An 18602-nucleotide genomic window follows, 5' to 3' on the forward strand; every position below is an offset into this window, starting at 1 on the left:
TTCTCCACACCCTCTTCAGCATTTATTGTTTGTAGATCCTTTGTATTTCTGCAGTGTCAGTTGTTACTTCTCCTTTTTCATTTGTAATTCTATTGATTTGAGTCTTCTCCCTTTTTTTCTTGATGAATCTGGCTAATGGTTTATCAATTTTGTTTATCTTCTCAAAGAACCACCTTTTGGTTTTATTGATCTTTGCTACTGTTTCCTTCATTTCTTTTTCATTCATTTCTTTTTTTTATTAACTAAAGTCCATGCTTTATTCAGATTTTCTTATTTATTTATTTATTTCTACATCTTTATTGGAGTATAATTGCTTTACAATGGTGTGTTAGTTTCTGCTTTATAACAAAGTGAATCAGTTATACATATACATATACATATGTTCCCATATCTCTTCCCTCTTGCGTCTCCCTCCCTCCCACCCTCACGACGATGGACACCTAGGTTGTTTCCATCTCCTGGCTATTTTAAATAGAGCTGTAATGAACATTTTGGTACATGACTATTTCTGAATTATGGTTTTTCTCAGGATATATATATACCCACTAGTGGGATTGCTGGGTCATATGGTAGTTCTATTTGTAGTTTTTTAAGGAGCCTCCATACTGTTCTCCACAGTGGCTGTACCAATTCACATTCCATGGTTCTCTTGTAGATGGTACATATATGGGTCTTGTTTTTGTATCCATTCAGCCAGTCTGTGTCTTTTGGTTGGAGTATTTAATCCATTTACATTTAAGGTGGTTATCGATATGTGTGTTCCTATTACCATTTTCTTAATTGTTTGGGGTGTGTTACTGTGGGTCTTTTCCTTCTCTGTGTTTCCTGCCTAGAGAAGTTCCTTTAGGATTTGTTGTAAAGCTGGTTTGGTGGTGCTGACTTCTGTTAGCTTTTGCTTGTCTGTAAAGGTTTTAATTTCTCCATCACATCTGAATGAGATCCTAGCTGGGTAGAGTAGTCTTGGTTGTAGGTTTTTCTCTTTCATCACTTTAAATATGTCCTGTCACTCCCTTCTGGCTTGCAGAGTTTCTGCTGAGAAATCAGCTGTTAACCTTATGGCAATTCCCTGGTATATTATTTGTTGCTTTTCCCTTGCTGCTTTTAATATTTTTTCTTTGTATTATTTTTTGAAAGTTTGATTAATATGTGTCTCAGCGTGTTTCTCCTTGGATTTATCTTATATGGGACTCTCTGTGCTTCCTGGACTTGATTGACTATTTCCTTTCCCATATTAGGGACGTTTTCAACTATAATGTCTTCAAATATTTGACTCCTTCTTCTTGATTACCATTTTGACCTCACACAAAACTGCTGTGCTGACCTAAAACATACTATTCGGATTATGTCCTGTGTTGTTATTCCTGTTTTGAATTGAGCCAGGGATCCTCCTAGGAGGAGAGATGGCCAGTGGTACCTTCTCGATGGTGAAGGTGACATGATCATGGCACACGTGTCATGCTTCTCAGTCTCTGGCACTGAGGCAGTTAGACTAATTTTTACACCTGACCTTGGCAGAAGACTAATATATCCACAGTCCTTTAAAGCCAGTAATGAAATAATCAATAAAGGGAAAAGCAGTTCTCAAATGTAGTACACTTCTTTCTGTCAAATTAAAGAGGTATTTGAGCTATATACAGATGATGTTGGAAAGTTCAGGTCTTGAAATGGTCTCAGGTCCACTCAGAGCCTCTTTATTTACTCATTTTTCCTCTTAATAACGAGAGTAAACACATACATAGCTTACTGTGTTCTAATTGCTTTATATGTTTTAGCTAATTTAGTCCTCACAGCAGTCCTGTGAGGTATATATTGGGTGGGCCAAAAAGTGCCTTCAGTTTTTTAAGTAAAAATAAAAGACACATTTTTCATTTTCACCAAGAACTTTATTGAACAATGTATTCACCCTTTTGTTCCGCTACCTTCTGCCATTTTTCAAGCAACTTCATAATTCCGTCTTCCCAGAACTTTTTATCTTTTTGAGCAAATAACTGTTCAACATGCCTTTTATAGTCTTCCAGAGAATTGAACGTTTTTCCATTAAGAGAATTTGTAAAGACCGAAATAAATAGAAATCTGAAGGTTCAATGTCTGGTGATATGGTGGATGAATCAGAACTTCCCAGTCAAGCTGTAACAGTTTTTGCCTGGTCATCAAAAAAACATGTGGTCTTGTGTTATCCTGATGGAAGATTATGTGTTTTCTGTTGACTAATTCTGAACGCTTTTCGTCGAGTGCCACTTTCAGTTGGTCTAACTGGAAGCGGTACTTGTTGGAATTAATCGTTTGGTTTTCTCAAAGGAGCTCAGAATGGAGGACTCCCTTCCAATTCCACCATATAGACAACATCCCCTTCTTTGGATAAAGACCGGCCTTTGGTGTGGTTGGTAGTGGTTCATTTCGCTTGCCCCACGATCTCTTTTGTTCCACATTGTTGTATAGTATCCAGTTGTCATTGACCATCACAATTTGTTTTAAAAATGGAACGTTTTCATTATGTTTCAAAACGTAGAGAATTGCATGCAGAAATATGGTCAAGAAGGTTTTTTTTGCTTATGTGAGACCCAAACATCAAAGCGATTCACATAACCAAGCTGGTGAAAATGATTTTCAAAGCTTGATTTGGATATTTAGAGTATGTCAGCTATCTCCCGCGTGGTATAGCGTTGATTGTTCTCAGTTAATGTCTCGATTTGATCGCTATCAACTTCAACTGGTCTACCCGACCATGGAGCATCGTCTAATGAGAAATCTCCAGCACGAAACTTCGCAAACCACTTTTGACGCGTTTGATCAGTCACAGGGCCTTTTCCATACACTACACAAATCTTTTTGTGCGTTTCAGTTGCGTTTTTACCTTTCTTGAAATAATAAAGCATAATATACCGAAAATGTTGCTTTTTTTCCTTCCATCTTTGAGATCAAAATGGCTACACAAAAATTCACCAATTTTGATGAGTCTTTTTTTATATGCACTCTGGTATGACAGCTGTCACATACAGTCTAACAAAATTGTTTCCAATGAAGTTAAAGACAGCTGCGTCCTACCAGAGCCATCTTACAGAAAAAAATGAACCTTTTGGCCCACCCAATGTGTATATACACATTGTATGTATGTATATGCTTAGCAAAACTCTGTGAGGACACATGCCAGATATTAACAGTTGTTATCTTCTAAGTGATAGATTTATAGATGGCATATATTTTCATGTTTATATATTTGGCCTTTTCCAGTTTTCAGTAGTGAGCCTGCATAATTTTCTAGATATAGTTTGTGATTATTAATGTTATTGCAACTGTCAGATAACTATATACTCCAAATTAGTTCATGACAGCCTAGCTTTGGAGGAAACATTTGCTTCCTACCACCAACTTACCTCTCTTCAACCTCCCCTAAAACATCTGCTCTTTCTTTTATTCTCCATAAATGTATAAGCTATTTAATGGTTTAGAGGGGCTTCATTGTAAGCCTTTACTTAGGTAGCTACCAACACAAATAATAAAGCACAAGTATTTTTAAGAATAAGGGTAACAAAATAAATACTTTTTTCTATTCAATTTTTGTAAATTTTTTTGTATTCAATCCCTAAGGAAAAAAGAATCTAAATAAATACCCTTTATCTAGCCTCCCCCTCTCCTAGGAAGGTATGCTCAGTAGGTTTCTTAGAGGGAGATCAGTTCTCCTTTCAGCGTTTAAAGTTCAGTAACCAAATTTAAAAGTGAAGTACCTGACTCTTACTATGGAGCAGGGAAGGAAGTAGCAAGGAGACAGGATAGAAAAGCCTGATTCATTTGAAATCTCACCTTCCTAGAGAGGTGGGTGTTGGACAGAGAAAGTATTTCTGAAATCTTCATAGGGGGGCTTCTGAGGATCTGCTGAGCACCAAACCATGAATGCACAGGATGAAGCCCCCAGAAGCTGGAAGGACATCTCATGAGAAATGAAAAAGTACCAGGTCACTGTAAGGTTGAGCCCTAGAGTAAAGGTTCCTCTATACAAGCCATAAACGAGCTTAAAACTAAGCCTCAAAAGAATCACATTAACCCACAATAACAACTGTCTGCTAGAAATTCAGCACTCTTTAAACAAATACAAGAAATCCAGCATTCAGCCACTTAAAATTCACAGTGAATTGCGTCCAGTCAAACATCACTAGATAAAGAAAGGAGCAGGAGAAAAACCCCATAACCAGGAGCCAATAGAAATAGACCCTGAAATGACAGAGATGATAGAACTAGCAGATGGGTACTTTAAAACAGCTGTTGTAAATATGGCTCATGTACATACACATAATGAGGAATGAAATAGAAGATAGAAAAAAGAAAATATTAGAACAGCCAGAGACAGAAAAATACAGTAACTGAAACGAAAATTTTACTAGATGGGATTAAATGCAGATTAGATCTTTCAGGAGAAAAGCTCAGTGAACTTGAAAACGTAGTGAGAATTTAACCAAAAGCATAGAGAGAAAAAAGGTTGAAAAAGATGAAAAGCAACTTGGTTGCCTATAGTGTGATAACCATAGGCATAAGTGTAATTGTAGTCTCAGAATTTAGAGGGAGGGTGAAAGAGAAAAATATTAATGACTGAGATTTCCCCAAATTTGAAGAAAATATAAACCCATTGATCCAAGAAATTCAACAGAGCCCAGGCAAGATAAACAACACACACACACACACACACACACGGTACATCAAGAAAATTGCTGAAAACTAGTGATAAAGAGAAAAATGTTGAAAGCAGGCAGAGGGAATAAAAAGATATTACATACAAAGGAATAAAGCCAAGAATGGCAGCAGACTTGTCATCAGAAACTGTGCAAACCAGGATGCAATTTAATAGCAATTTTCAAGTGCTAGAAAAATTGTCAACCTAGGATTTTACAGCCAGTAAAAATACAAAATAAAGGAGAAAAAATATAAGGGCCAAATAAGAATGTTTTTAGACAAAAACTGAGACAACTCATGACCAGCAGACATACATTACAAGAAATATTGAAGGAAGTTTATTAGGCAAAAGATACCAGGTGGAAATTGAACTATACAAAGGGATAAAGAATGCTAAAAGTGGTTCATATGTTGATAAACAAAAAAAATTTTTCTCCCTGTTTCAGTTTCTGTAAAACATAAATGTCTCTTTAAATAAAAAATAATGACAGTGTTTATCCAGTGAGATTTATAGCATATGTAAAAGTAAAATGTATGACATCAGGGCTTCCCTGATGGTGCAGTGGTTGAGAGTCCGCCTGCCGATGCAGGGGACACGGGTTCGTGCCCTGGTCCGGGAGGATCCCACATGCCACGGAGTGGCTGGGCCCATGAGCCATGGCCACTGAGCCTGCGCGTCTGGAGCCTGTGCTCCGCAACGGGAGAGGCCACAACAGTGAGAGGCCCGCGTACCGCAAAAAAAAAAAAAAAGTATGACATCAATGGCTCAAAGAATGGGATGGGGAAAGGAAGCATATCATAAGGGTCTTATACATGAAGTGGTATAATATTTTTTGAAGGTAGGTTGTCTTAAGCTAAAGAGTATTCACGAAAATAGCTAAAAAAGAGTTTTAACTAATAAGAAACCAATGGTGGATATGAAGTGAAATCCTAAAAACTAATCCAAAATACGACAGGAAAAAAGGGGAGAAGGACCAAAACTAGATGGACAAATAGAAAACTTGTAACAATATGGTAGGACAACATTCAACCATATCAGTAATCACATTAAACGTAAATGATCTACTCTAATCAGAAGGCAAAGATTGTCAAATTGGATAAAAAACCAAGATAACCTTCAAAATACGTTAGAAACAAAAGGCTGTAATATGTATACAATGTAAGCACAAAGTATGAGAAAACTGGAGTGGCTATAGTAATATCAGAGTGGGCTTCATAACAAGTGATATTAAGAAGGTTAAAGAGGGACACTTCATAATAATGATAAATGGGTCAATTTGTCAAGAAGAAATAATAACCTTAAATTCCACAATACTACATTGTAAAAATACACAAAGCAGAAACTGATAGCACTGAAAAAAAAGAAACTGACAAATCTTCAATTGTAGTTGTAGATTTTAATACCCATATCAGTAATTGATGGAAAAAGTTGAAACATGATCAGGGAGGATATAGATGCACATAACAACACTGTAAACCAACTTGACTTCACTGACATTCACAGAACGTTCCACTCACCAGTAGCAGAATATGCATTCTTTTCAAGTGCACATGGAATATCCACCAAGATAGCCCCCCATCTTCTAATATATAAAACAAGTCTCATTAAGTTTAAAATGATGGAAATTATGCAGAGTGTATCCTATGACCACAATATAATTAAGCTAGAAATCAATATCAGAAGGATATCTGGAAAATCCTCAACATTTGTAATTACACCACATACTTCTAACTAGCACATTGGTCAAAAAAAAGGAGGGGTGATTAAAAGATGTTTTGAAGTAAATCACAATAAAAACACATCAAAATTTCTGGGATAGATGTGAAGCAGTGCTTAGGCAGATCTTTAAATGATCTAAGTGTCCACCTTAAGAAGGTAGAAAAAGAAGATCAAATTAAAACGTAAGTAAGTCGAAGGAAGGAAATAGTAAACAAAAGAACAGAAATGGATGAAATAGAAAACAGGTAAACAACAGAGATAAATAAGGAAACCAAAAGCAGGCTCGTTGAGAAAACGATTAAACCTCTAGCTATCCTAATCAACCAAAATAAAGAGGAAACACATGTTACTGAGTATAATGTCAGAATTGAAAGAGGGGACATCACTACAGATTGTACGGAAATTAAAAACATATAGAAAGAATATTACAAACATCTTTTGTACATAAGTTTGACGACTTTGATGAAATGGATACATTCCTTGGAAGGCACAAATTATGTAATGAAATTGACTTCGGAAGAAGGATAACATTAGAGTAGCACCGTATCTATTAAAGAAGTTATATTCCTGCTTAAAAACCTTCCCACACAAACAAACCAAACCAAAACCAAGAACTCCAGGCCCATACATGTTTTAACTGATGAATTCTATCAAACATTTGAAGGAGAAATAATTCAGAAAATAGATGAAAAGGAAAACTCTTCCCAACTCATTTTAGGACACTAGCATTATGCTAACATCAAAACTAGGTGAAGACATTACAAGAAAAGAAAACTATAAACAAATATCCTTCTTGAACATGGGTGAAACATTTTGTGAACGAACCATTAGTCAGATCCAGCAGGATATTAAAAATGAGTTTATTCGAGGGATGCAAGGTTGGTTTAACACTGGAAAATTCACTAGCATAAGTTCATCACTTTAACAGAAAAAAGCTATATGATCCTGTCAGTAGTTACAGGAGAAAGCATTGGAGTACATTCAACAGCCATTTGTGATAAAATCTGTCAGGAAACTAGAAACAGAAGAGGATTTTCTTAACCTGACGAAAGACATCTACATGTAACTTCTAGCTGAAGTCCTATTTAAAGTCAAAAGATGGAGTGCTTTCCTCCTAAGACAGGACACAAGACAAGTATGCTCATCTCCTCCATATGTGTATCTAATACTGTAATGGAGGCCCCAGCCAGTGTAACAGGCAATAAAAAGAAACAAATGACATACACATTGGCAAGGTAGAGATAAAAGGCCTGTTTGCAGACAGCATGGTCACGTATAGAGAAAATGCTAAGAAATCTCTAAAATGCCACTAGAATTTGTCATTGAATTTATTAGCAAGCTCGCAGGACGCAAAGTAGATACACAAAATCAGTTTTATGTATATATACCAGCAATGAAAAATTAGAAATTGAAAATTTATATCAAAATACAAAGGACCTATAAAAACTAAAAAATGTATTTACAAGAACAATATTGGAAGGTTTTTAGTACCTAATTTCAAGACTTCCTCTACTTTTTAAAGCTCCTTCTTTAAAGCTGCAGTGATCAAGGTAGTGTTGGCCTAAGGTAAACATATATATCAATGGAATAGAATAGAGAATCCAGAAATAGACCCACACATACATGGTCAGTTGATTTCTGACAGTTGTGCCAAGTTAATTCAATGGGGAAAGGATAGTCTTTTTAACAAATGGTACTGGAACACGTGGATATTAAATGTAAAAACATTAAGCTCAACTCTTACTTCTTCTAGATATAAAAATAACTTGAAAAGAATCATGGATCTAAATATAAAAGACTAAAACTATAAAACTTCAAGAAAAAATTACAGGAGAAAATACTCGTGAACTTGGGATAGGCAAAGATTTCTTGGGGCCCAAAAAGGATGAACCATAAAAGAAAAATTGACAAATGGGACTCCATCAAAATTTAAAGCTTCTGTTCTTCAAAAGACATCGTTAAGAAAATGAAAAGGTGATCTTTAAACGGAGAGAACATATTCACAATACATATACCTGACAAATGACTTGTAGCCAGAATATATAAAGAACTCTTAAAGCTCATTAAAAAGACAGCCCAGTTAAAAATCTAGGCACAAGAAAATAATGAATGCAGCACAGGAAAAGGTGTTCAACATCATTAGACATCAGAAAAATGCAAACCAAAACGATGAGATACCATTGTATATTCATCAGAATAGCTAAAATTAAAAGTTAAAAGAACAAGTGTTAGAATGGAACTTTCATATATTGCTGGTAGGAAAGTAAAACGATAAAACCATTTAAACTGTTTGGCAGTGTGTTATAAAGTTAAACATTTACCATAACATACAACAATTTTACTACTAAATATTTACCTAAGAGAAATGGTAACGTATATTTACACACATACTTGTACATGAATGTCCATAGCAGCTTTATTCATAATAGCCTCAAGCTGGAAGCAACTTAAATGTCCATCACCTAGTGGATGGATGAACACATTGTGGCATATATCCACGTAATAAGATACTACTCAGCATTTAAAGAGAACAGCGTACTGCTACATACAACAACATGAATGCATCTCAGGAACATTATGCTGAGTTCAATAAGCCAGACACAAAAGAATACAAACTCTATGATTCCATTTACTGCCCACAATTATTATACCAGAAATGACGCTAAAAACCCCAAAACAAACAGATTTAATCCATAGTCACAATAAACAGACATGTTGTCTGCAGCTGAGGATGGAGTGTGATTGGCCTGGATGGGGCTCAAGGGAACCTTTTGGTTTGATCAGTGTGTTCTATATCTCGACTATGGTGGTGATTATATGGATATATGTATATGTTTGTAAAACTCATTGAAATGTACACATTTTACCTCAATAATGTTGTTTTGAAAAAAATTCCAAAAATTTGAAAGTTAATTTACTAACAAAACATTAACTTCTGTCTAATGTTAGAAGACCTCTCTGTGTAAGGCTGAAACTGAGTTGACCTGAAAATTCCATTTAGATAAATCAGTATACACAATATAAATAAAAATACATGAATTAAATATCCTTAAGCAAGGAAAGAGAGCAGATGAATTCTCAGTGTAGTTAGCCTATGATTTGATGTATTGGAATGGGAGCCTAGCATCCTTAAAATTCATTGATGTACCTTTCTAATTTCTTTAATTGATATTTGGTAGTGTCTTTGGCACTAAGAAGAATCCAGCTTAAATGAAGTAATTACATATAATCCCCTCTTGATTTTGTTTTATTGTTCTTTTCATTTTTTTAACCAGAAAGAATATGTAGAAGATACTCCAGTGTCACTTACGATCTATTTTTCCTGTTAGGAATAGAACTCCTAGATTTTACCTGAGCACATACATGCCTGCCCATCTAGAAACTACATTTCTCTGCTTCTCTTGCAGCAGGGTGTGGCTTTGGACTAATGAGAGGTGACTGGTGACGTGTATAAGGTTACCTCATTAAGGACAAGCTACTTGCCCTAGACTTTCTCTTTTCCCTTTCTGCTGGCAGGGATGTTACATCAGGTATGGCAGCCACCTTAGGTCCAGAGATGGAAGCCATGTGGAAGCTGATAGAGTCAGCTTGGGTCCCTGAATGATCTTGTGACGCACACCTCCCCCTGCACCCGGCATTGTGACATGAAAAAGAAAAACCTCTAACTGGTACCTACTATATTTTTGAGTCCTTTTGTTATGGTAGAAATTTTATACCCTAATACAAAATGGAAAGCATTTAAGACTTTTAAGTTTTTCTCTGTGTACTGTTTTGCCATAGCCAGCATATTTGGGTGTGTATTCTCATCTATTTATTTATTTATTTAGGCTGTGTTGGGTCTTCGTTGCCACACACGGGCTTTCTCTGGTTGCAGCGAGTGGGGGCTACTCTTTGTTGCGGTGCACGGGCTTCTCATTGTGGTGGCTTCTCTTGTTGCAGAGCACAGGCTCTAGGCGCGCAGGCTTCAGTAGTTGCAGCATGTGGGCTCAGTAGTTGTGGCATGTGGGCCCTAGATTGTGCAGACTTCAGTAGTTGCGGCGCATAGACTAAGTAGTTGTGGCTCACGGGCTCTAGAGCGCAGGCTCAGTAGTTGTGGCACACAGGCTTAGTTGCTCTGCGGTATGGGGAACCTTCCCAGTCCAGGGATTGAACCCATGTCCTCTGCACTGGCAGGCGGATTCTTAACCACTGCACCACCAGGGAAGTTCCCGATATGTATTCTCAATTAAAATAATTTCTAAACTAGCATATGATTTCATGCCAAGAGTTCTCTTTGATCCAGTAGTTATTTAGGAGAGTGTTTCTCCAATTTACAAGTTACTTTTAAAATTTAGGTACTAATTAGTAATAAATTGATACACAGCATTCTGCTTTTCTAATTTTTAAATGTCTTCATTGACTAATTTATGATCAGTTTTAGTAAAGTTTCACAGACTTTTTCAAAGAATTTGTCTTCCTTGTAAGATACTAAAATATTTATTTATTATGTTGTTTAACTTTTCTATAATTATTTTTTATCTGATCTCAAAGGCTTAAAGATGTAAATCAGTGATTTCTTCCATTAATTTTTCTTTATATTTCTCTTTTTTGTTTTGCTTTGTGTGTTCATGTATTATTAACTGTCAGTATCTCAATTGAGGATTATACCTTTTATCAGAATAATATCACTTTTCTCCTAATTTATGCCTTGTGCTTTGTGTTTTAGCTGACATTAATATTGCTACTTTAGTTTATATTTCCCTATGTATCTGTGTACTTCTTATTATATTTATCCCTTCTTTGTCATTTCTTTTAGATATGTTTTCTATAAGTGGAGCATAGTTGGATTTCATAGTTGGATTTTTTAACCTAATGGGAGGAACCTTTGCCTTTTAACAGGTATTTTAACTCATTTATATTTATTGTCAAAATTGATCTTTAATTCGTTTTATTTCATTGATCTTGTTTCTTTTGTACAAGTCTTTTGTTTTCCATTGTGTTTTGGGCTTTTTGCTATTTGATTTAAAGTTTATCTTTGTTTAATTTGGTTTTGAACTTTGCCTGCTTTGAAATCTGCTGCTGATTATTTTTAAGTTTTTTTGAAACGTTAAATCTATGTAATACCTATAATTAAGTCAAGAATGAGATGGTATCTTTTGTTTTCCCTCAGTAGGAAATGAGAAATTTAATAAAGTTCTACTTCTCTGCTTCTCAGTTTTCATTGATATTTTAGATTTTTATCTCAGACTATTATTAAATTGTAATTTAAAATAATTTGTAAAATATTTTCATTAATTTTTATAGCTATAGAAATTATGAAAACCCTAAGACTGTCACAACTTTAAATAAATTGGCATGTTTTCCAAGTGTATATCAAAGTGAACCTTAAGAAAGTCATTAAAAATATGCTATTGTACCATATTACGTTACTTCTCATTTTCTTGACCTATTTCTGTATTATATCGTAAAAAGACACTTTTTATTATTGCCCACATTCAGGCCCTTTTCCTTCTCATTAGACTGGGAAAAAAGAAGAAATAGTCAAATTGAAGTTAATGTATCAAATTTTGTATTTGGTGTTTGCAATGGCAAAGTATAAGATTCAGAATATGTTTGGGATTATTGAATTACTGGATTTTCTGGTGATGGGTAGGGAAATATTACCAGTTATTTACGAGTAAGCTTGTTTTCTGAGATGTCCCTGTCAGTTATGGTACCAGGTGGCACAGGGCATGGCATTTACATTCCCTTCAGTGTTTGCTCAGTGTCAGAGGCCGTCCTTTTGCTTTGAGTCCCTGAGAGAGTATTAGGATGCTCCTAGTCGTGTGCCCTTCTCAAGTGGGCGTCATCTCCATTCCCTCACTGTCATAAGGGTGCTTGTGTACAGGGCTTTCCCATTTTTTTCAGAATATACTTGAGGACTATTTATGGAAGCGGCTCTTAGAGGACACGCAGCCTTGTCTTGGAAATAGTGTGGAGGAAAGAAGCCTGTAGCAGTTGCAAGGGGTAATATCTTTAAGAAAATAGTAATGTAGCTGTTACTTTGAATGGGAAGGCTTGTCTTTACTTCTCATATTTTTTTAGCAGATAATTATGTAGCTGGACTACCAAAATGCAGGGAGTGAGGGGAAGCTGCGGACAGCCTCTTCAGGATTGCGGGTCAGGGTGAAGTTCTTGGCCAGAGACTCCTTTCCGTGTGGCGTGTGGAAAGCAAACGGGCTGAGGAGAATGCAGGAGGACCGTTAGTCTTGCTTTGATCCTCTGTTTTCCTTTGTGACCATGGCAAACGTCTCAGCTTTTCTGGGCCTCAGGCGGGGTTTGTGCTGTGAGGTTGATGACTGTCCAAGATGCTTTCTCACTTTAAAACTCCACGCCTGACCAGGGCACCAGGGATAGCAAGGGAGTTTCCATCTGACAGAGCTTTTATTTCATTTAAGCAAAGAAGTTAGCTTCATTTCATCTTGGAACGTCAAGAGAAATAAATCACTTCTCTTACCACCTTGAGTAAGGAGAATTGGAAGGATCATATGTGACTCATGTATTTATGCTCCGACCTGACATTAGCAAGTGACACACGTTGTGGTGGACTGTCCCGCCATAACACCTGGAAGTAATCTAGTAATAGAATGACTCAGAGGAATGTGAAATCACCAGTTTTTTCCCTGAGAAAACTAAGATATTTATCTAGACTCCCGGAAGGTTCTTGCCTTTTTCCCTGGGATGTGTGCATGTTTTGAGATTGAGGGTCCTGGGAGGTAGGCCCACTGTGCGACCTTCAGCCAGGCATCAGACTGAAGGTCATGCCGAAGGTCTTTCACTGATGAGGTCCCGAGTGGTGCAAAGGCTGCTTGCCCTGAGTTTGTGTTTCATGAGGTCAGCAGTAGGAGGCCGCCCAAACAGGCTTTTTGTCCTAAGCTGAGCTGGGCACGGTCACAAGCAGGGTGGGCAGAGAGAGTTTTCAGATAATGAACATGTCGCAATTGTGGAAGAGCGAGGACACAGTGCTGACGGAATGGAATCTGTACAGCAGTCAAAGGGCGGCTCTTTGCAGAAGGGCTTTGTTCTGGCTGGGTTCTGGAGGATGATTCCCGACAAAGGCTCCCTCCAGAGCAGCGTGGAAGAAAGATCATTGCTGCTTTTCTCTGTAGTCATCACTTTGAGGACTAAGAAGTCATTGAAAAGTTTTGTTTCCTGCTCTGTCAAGAGCTTCTAGGGGAAAAGAAAAAAGAGAATTGTTTCATTTCAGAAATGCATTTTGTTTCAGTCAATAAAAAGTTGCTGTGAATAAGTCAAAATAACATGCAAAATAAATTCAAAACATGGATTAAAAAAAGTAGGTGGTAGGCTTTTATTAACCGCCAGTGTGAGGTAGGCCCTTCTAGGGACGCAGAAACCAACGTTCAGTAACCTCTGTTCTCAGGAACTGAGCTTGAGTGAGGCAGACAGATAGATGGCTAATACTATGTTTCAATTGGGTTTTTATAGAGCAGCTACTCTATGCAAGACACTGCACTAGGTGTTGAGTCTACAAGGCGAGGTAGATAGAGTCCCTGTTCTCAAGATTTTTAGAGTCCAGAGTGAGATGCGTCACCAGGCATGCTGAGCACCCGGTACGCGGAGGCATACAGGAAGACATCAGTAATTAGAATGCACAGGACGGAATACACAGGCGACTTTGAACTTGCGCCAAGAACTAAGCAGTCTCGAGGCACCGATTCCTGCAGCGGTTGCCGTAAGCTGTGCTTATTAACGTTCTGGCCCCAGAGCTACACCTTTCTGATGTTAAGGATAGTAAAAATAGCCAAGAACCGTACAGTGCTTGACTCTGTGTCAGGCACAGTCTAGTACTTTACACATGACAACTTACGTAATCCTTGCGACAGTCCTATCAGGCAGTGTTAGTATTAGACCAGAAACTGAGGCCCAGAGCAGGTGGGTAACAGCTAGCCTGCGGTGGGTCACCACGGTGCTAGGTTGAGGCGTCTAGAATCAAGGAAGCCAGCTACAGGAGGAGCCATCGTTCAGAGGTTTGCAGATATAGCAGCTTAACATTAATGAGCCCATAGCTGAGCATCCGGGGGAAAAAAATTGTTGATACATGTGCTTTTCATTGGCTAGAAATAAAGCTGTATATTGTTGTTGAAATTGCCCTATACTAGCTACACATTATATCTAGAATTTTTATTTGAAATTATAGGAAAATAACTTTTGATCAAATAGTATTACCCATTTATTTACAGAGAAGGGCTTTCTTGAATTATAAATATATCTAAAAGAGATCGTACTGCTTCCCGCGAACACCGACTCCACAGCTCCTTGAGGTGGAGATTTCTATTCAGCCTAATGTCCTCCTGGTCAAGTAAGAGGCTGCTTTCTCTGCCTCTCATCTGTTGAAATGTCTGTCCCTGTTTACAGTACTGGAGGTCTTTAATTTATAAGCTGGGTTTGTAAATTGCAGGGGCCTGGTGCGTGAACCATAGGAGGCCTGCTATTTGCTTCTTTGAGGGAGTTCATAAGAGCTTTTGTGACCTGGTTTGCCCACAGTTCATAGGCTCACATCTAGGTGATCTGAAGGAAGAAGAATGGGGTGAAAAAGTCAAAGTTATGGTTGTGAACGGGAAGGAAAGTTAGAATTTTAAAACCAGCATCAAAATGGTACAGACAAGAATTAGAAGTTAGGAAGAGCCTAGGAGGAGAGGTTTTTAATTAGAGCAACCCTCAAGACATTGGAAATTGTTGTGATGATTTTAAATGGGCAACCCCTTTGGCCTTAAAAAGAATCAGCAACTTGACTTTCTGTATGTGGTTTATGAAATGTAAACACACACAGAATTCAAGGGGAAAAGGTGATTTTTCAATGTAAAACTGTTTCGATTTATGGCTTCCTGGACATTGAAAGCCTCCTTGCACCTTGATTAAATACATTGAGTGGTTTTAAAATGTAATAAGATTGTAAGGAAGGTTTTCTTTTTGCACAAGCAGGTATTTTCACTGTAACAATCAGGAAGGTTAGGCAGTCTGTGGCATAAAGCTTGAGTGGTGTTACTAAGTAAGGAAAAGGAGCTTTAGACCTCTTTTTGACTCTATCTACAAATAAACTTTTTCATGCAATACTGAAATCAACTATGCAGTTGAAGAAACTTACTAAGATGATACTTTGTGTAAATCTATTTTCTACTTTGCTTTACTAAAAATTTTATTTATAGAAGGAATACATAAATACCTTTCTTTTTTTTTTTTTTTAAAAAAAAAAAAAGCCTTACAAATCAAGGATTTAAAGGGATTAAAGTTCCCTTTGACCATCACGGTCCCTGGGTCATCATTTTGCCCTTTATTCTTCCAAATCTTGTTCTGAATACTTACATGCATATATTTGTATGCCTAGAACAGATATTTATGTTTTGTGTAGATGTTAAAAAATAACCCACAGAGGGACTTCCCTGGCGGTCCAGTGGTTCAGACTCCGCATTTCCAGTGCAGGGGGCGTGGGTTCGATCCCTGGTTGGGGAACTAAGATCCCACACGCCACAGTGTGGCCAAAAACAAAAACAAAAAGACCCCATAGAATGTATTGTTTTGCTGGTTGACTCAAATATGACGTTGCATTATATCTTTTGTTTTTAGTAGTTCAGTAATGTTACTGACTGCAGCTGATATTTACTGAGTAGTTATTATGTGCTAGGCAAGATGTTTAGCATCTTTCATATAATTTTGTTTCATAATCTTCATAATAAGCTTCAGAGGTGAATAAAAATCATTGATTTTACGTGAGTAAAATTCCACCGTCATTATGTCTCACATTTACGTTAAATTACTAATGCCAGTAGTTCCATCACTGTTTAATAAGACTTCAAAAATAAAACATTTGGAATGATTTTTTGAATTGCTAAGAATGTAACTGTTAGTTCTGTTAGATTTGTTGTTCCTGTGCCGTTGGCCTCTCCACCCAGCCCTGGGAGTGAGTGTCTCTGCTAAGCCAGAAGGCCGGGAATGTGCTCACCTTTTAGGCGTGAACAGGTAGTATGTGTCATGTATGACTCATTCTAAATGAAGAACAGACAACCCCAGACATTTCCTCAGTAGTTAATGGTTTTCAAAGCCCACGCCTGTGATGATGTCCTTATTTGGGGGACAGTTACGTGATACAAGTCCTAAGTGTGAGCAGGTTTGTTTTTGAAAGATGCTTTTCACTGTGCTTTTGGCCATTCCGGTCTGAGGAGGAAAGGCTGCTGTCGTAGGAGCTCTGATTGTTTTTATGGGAATTGGTAGAAAAGGAGCGATGTTGGGTGGGTTGAGAGAAAAAACGATTCTGCTTATTATGTGTACTCTGACTTTAGAGTTTGGATGAAGATATTTTCAAAATTTCCTGACAAAGTAGAAAGCTTTAATGTCTGGGCAGCTGTCAGAAGAGTTTAGATCTCAGCTCTTCTGCTCAACTAGCTGGGGAACCTTGTAAAAGCCACTTATGCTGTTTCAATCAAATGATAATAATACCCACTTAATAAAGTTGTGGGGTGGAATTAACGTAAAGTGCGTCGTACAGTGTGAAGCTCTGTATGAACGTGCAAGGATTGGGTGATACTCTTACTGTTTTCATCATCGGAACTGTTGTCAAGGTCGTCTGCAGTTTTTGCCTCTTTTACTATTGCCTCTGTCCTGAGAAATTAACCTGCTTTCCTCTGTCCTTTATTACATGGAAGGGAGTACTATAACAGAGCTCTGTGGTCTTCAGAAGAGCAAAAGGGGCCCTACTGCTGAATCATTGAACGAATATTGAAGTACAGCCAGCATTTTTTCAGGCCTAATGTAAGAACTGAAAAGATCATCTACAGTAACTCAAGAAGCGGAGATATGCCAAAGGTCCCAATAAATATCATTTCATTGTCACCAGTACATAGTGTTTGTAGATGTATTTGGCCTTTTTGTCTTCAAGAGAAAAGTAGACAAGTATTACTTAATATCTGTCTATTTAGAAAAGTGTTTGTTACTAAATTCTGTTGCAGTGGGACCTGGTTTGAAAAAAACCATCAGAAATTATCTTGTGTTCTGGCTTCTTTTTGGCTATAATACTTCAATCATTCTGAAATCTCAAATAACGTTCAAAGAAGGTATGAAGTTTTTATGCTTATCAGAAGGAGACATGGGTTAAAGCGATTAAGAGGCCTTCCAAGTAAGCTCTCATTTCCAGATGAGCAGATAGCGCCATTGAGTTTCCGTGTGGTCCACGTGGTGATGGGGAACTGATCGTTGCTTGGAAGCCCAGTCAGAAGTCTACAGTTGAAATCTCAGTTGCTATTTGGGTGATGTGCCATGCACTGTACAAAGTCACTACTGGTACAGGTTGTTTCTTGGGGAAGCTATGTGTGCTTTGGAGGAGAGGTACATGCTGAAAACAGAGCAAAACAAAACAAATCTTTGGTTTTGTTGTTCCTTCTTCTGGATAGTTCTAAAAAGCTAACCCCTCTTCTGGATACTTCTAAAAAGCTAACCCTTTTAACTTTCATTGGTGGTTTGCTTTGTCATCTCTGTATTCACTTTCATTTATTTCTTGACCTACTGTCTATGGCAAACCATCTCTATCCTGGTTATACCAAGGGAAAAAGTGAGATCTTGTTTCAGAGTGACCTGTAAAATTCTATTCCATATTTTAGACTTAGCCCACTGGAGATACCACTTTCTTCTTCATTTTATTTCACTACCCCACCATGCCCTTACTGTCCGAGCGCCGTGGGGTTGTTTGTTTGTTGTTTTTTTAATGAATCTCACAATCACCTATTTATAGAAACTGAGCATTTCCCCCTTTCCCAGAGGCAGCTGTGGCAAGAGTAGCTCGTTTGCTTGAGCTGGGAACCAGCGGGCCTCTAAAGCAGCCCAGGATCTGCACAGTCACACTTGATTCTCCTTAACTAGCAACTAGAAATATGTTAACTTGCCTTGACTATCCCTAAGCAGCTCTTTAAAAAAAAAAAAAAGTTTACAATCAGTTGAATTCTCTAAGCTTCTGGCTTACAATAGTGAAAAAACTTTTACATAGAGTAGATAACGGATGGAGTAAGAATTTCTGATTCGTTTGCATATTATTTATTGTGGAAAGAATGTTTTCCCTACAGACTGACAAGGAACAAGCTGTTTAAACATAAGCCAGGGCGGAGACCTGTTTGTCTGGTCAGCTTCAGAGAAGCCACGTTTCCCTACTTAGGAAGAGTCTGCCAACCCTTCTATCCTCGCCCCCCCCCCC

General features: G+C 37.5%; 1 protein-coding gene across 4 annotated transcripts in view; it reads left to right on the forward strand.

Moving 5' to 3' along the window:
* The window catches only part of ZNF438 (zinc finger protein 438), a 139584-nt gene that overhangs the window by 21097 nt on the left and 99885 nt on the right, over positions 1 to 18602 (forward strand). For all 4 annotated transcript variants that reach the window (XM_024750128.1, XM_024750132.1, XM_024750133.1 and 1 more), the window contains exon 3: positions 11181 to 11263. The gene's annotated coding sequence lies outside the window, so the exon portion shown is untranslated. The remainder of the gene's footprint in view (positions 1 to 11180; positions 11264 to 18602) is intronic.

This window comes from Neophocaena asiaeorientalis, unplaced genomic scaffold (genome assembly GCF_003031525.2).
Source record: "Neophocaena asiaeorientalis asiaeorientalis breed wild unplaced genomic scaffold, Neophocaena_asiaeorientalis_V1.1 scaffold4, whole genome shotgun sequence".
Classification (NCBI taxonomy): domain Eukaryota; kingdom Metazoa; phylum Chordata; class Mammalia; order Artiodactyla; family Phocoenidae; genus Neophocaena; species Neophocaena asiaeorientalis.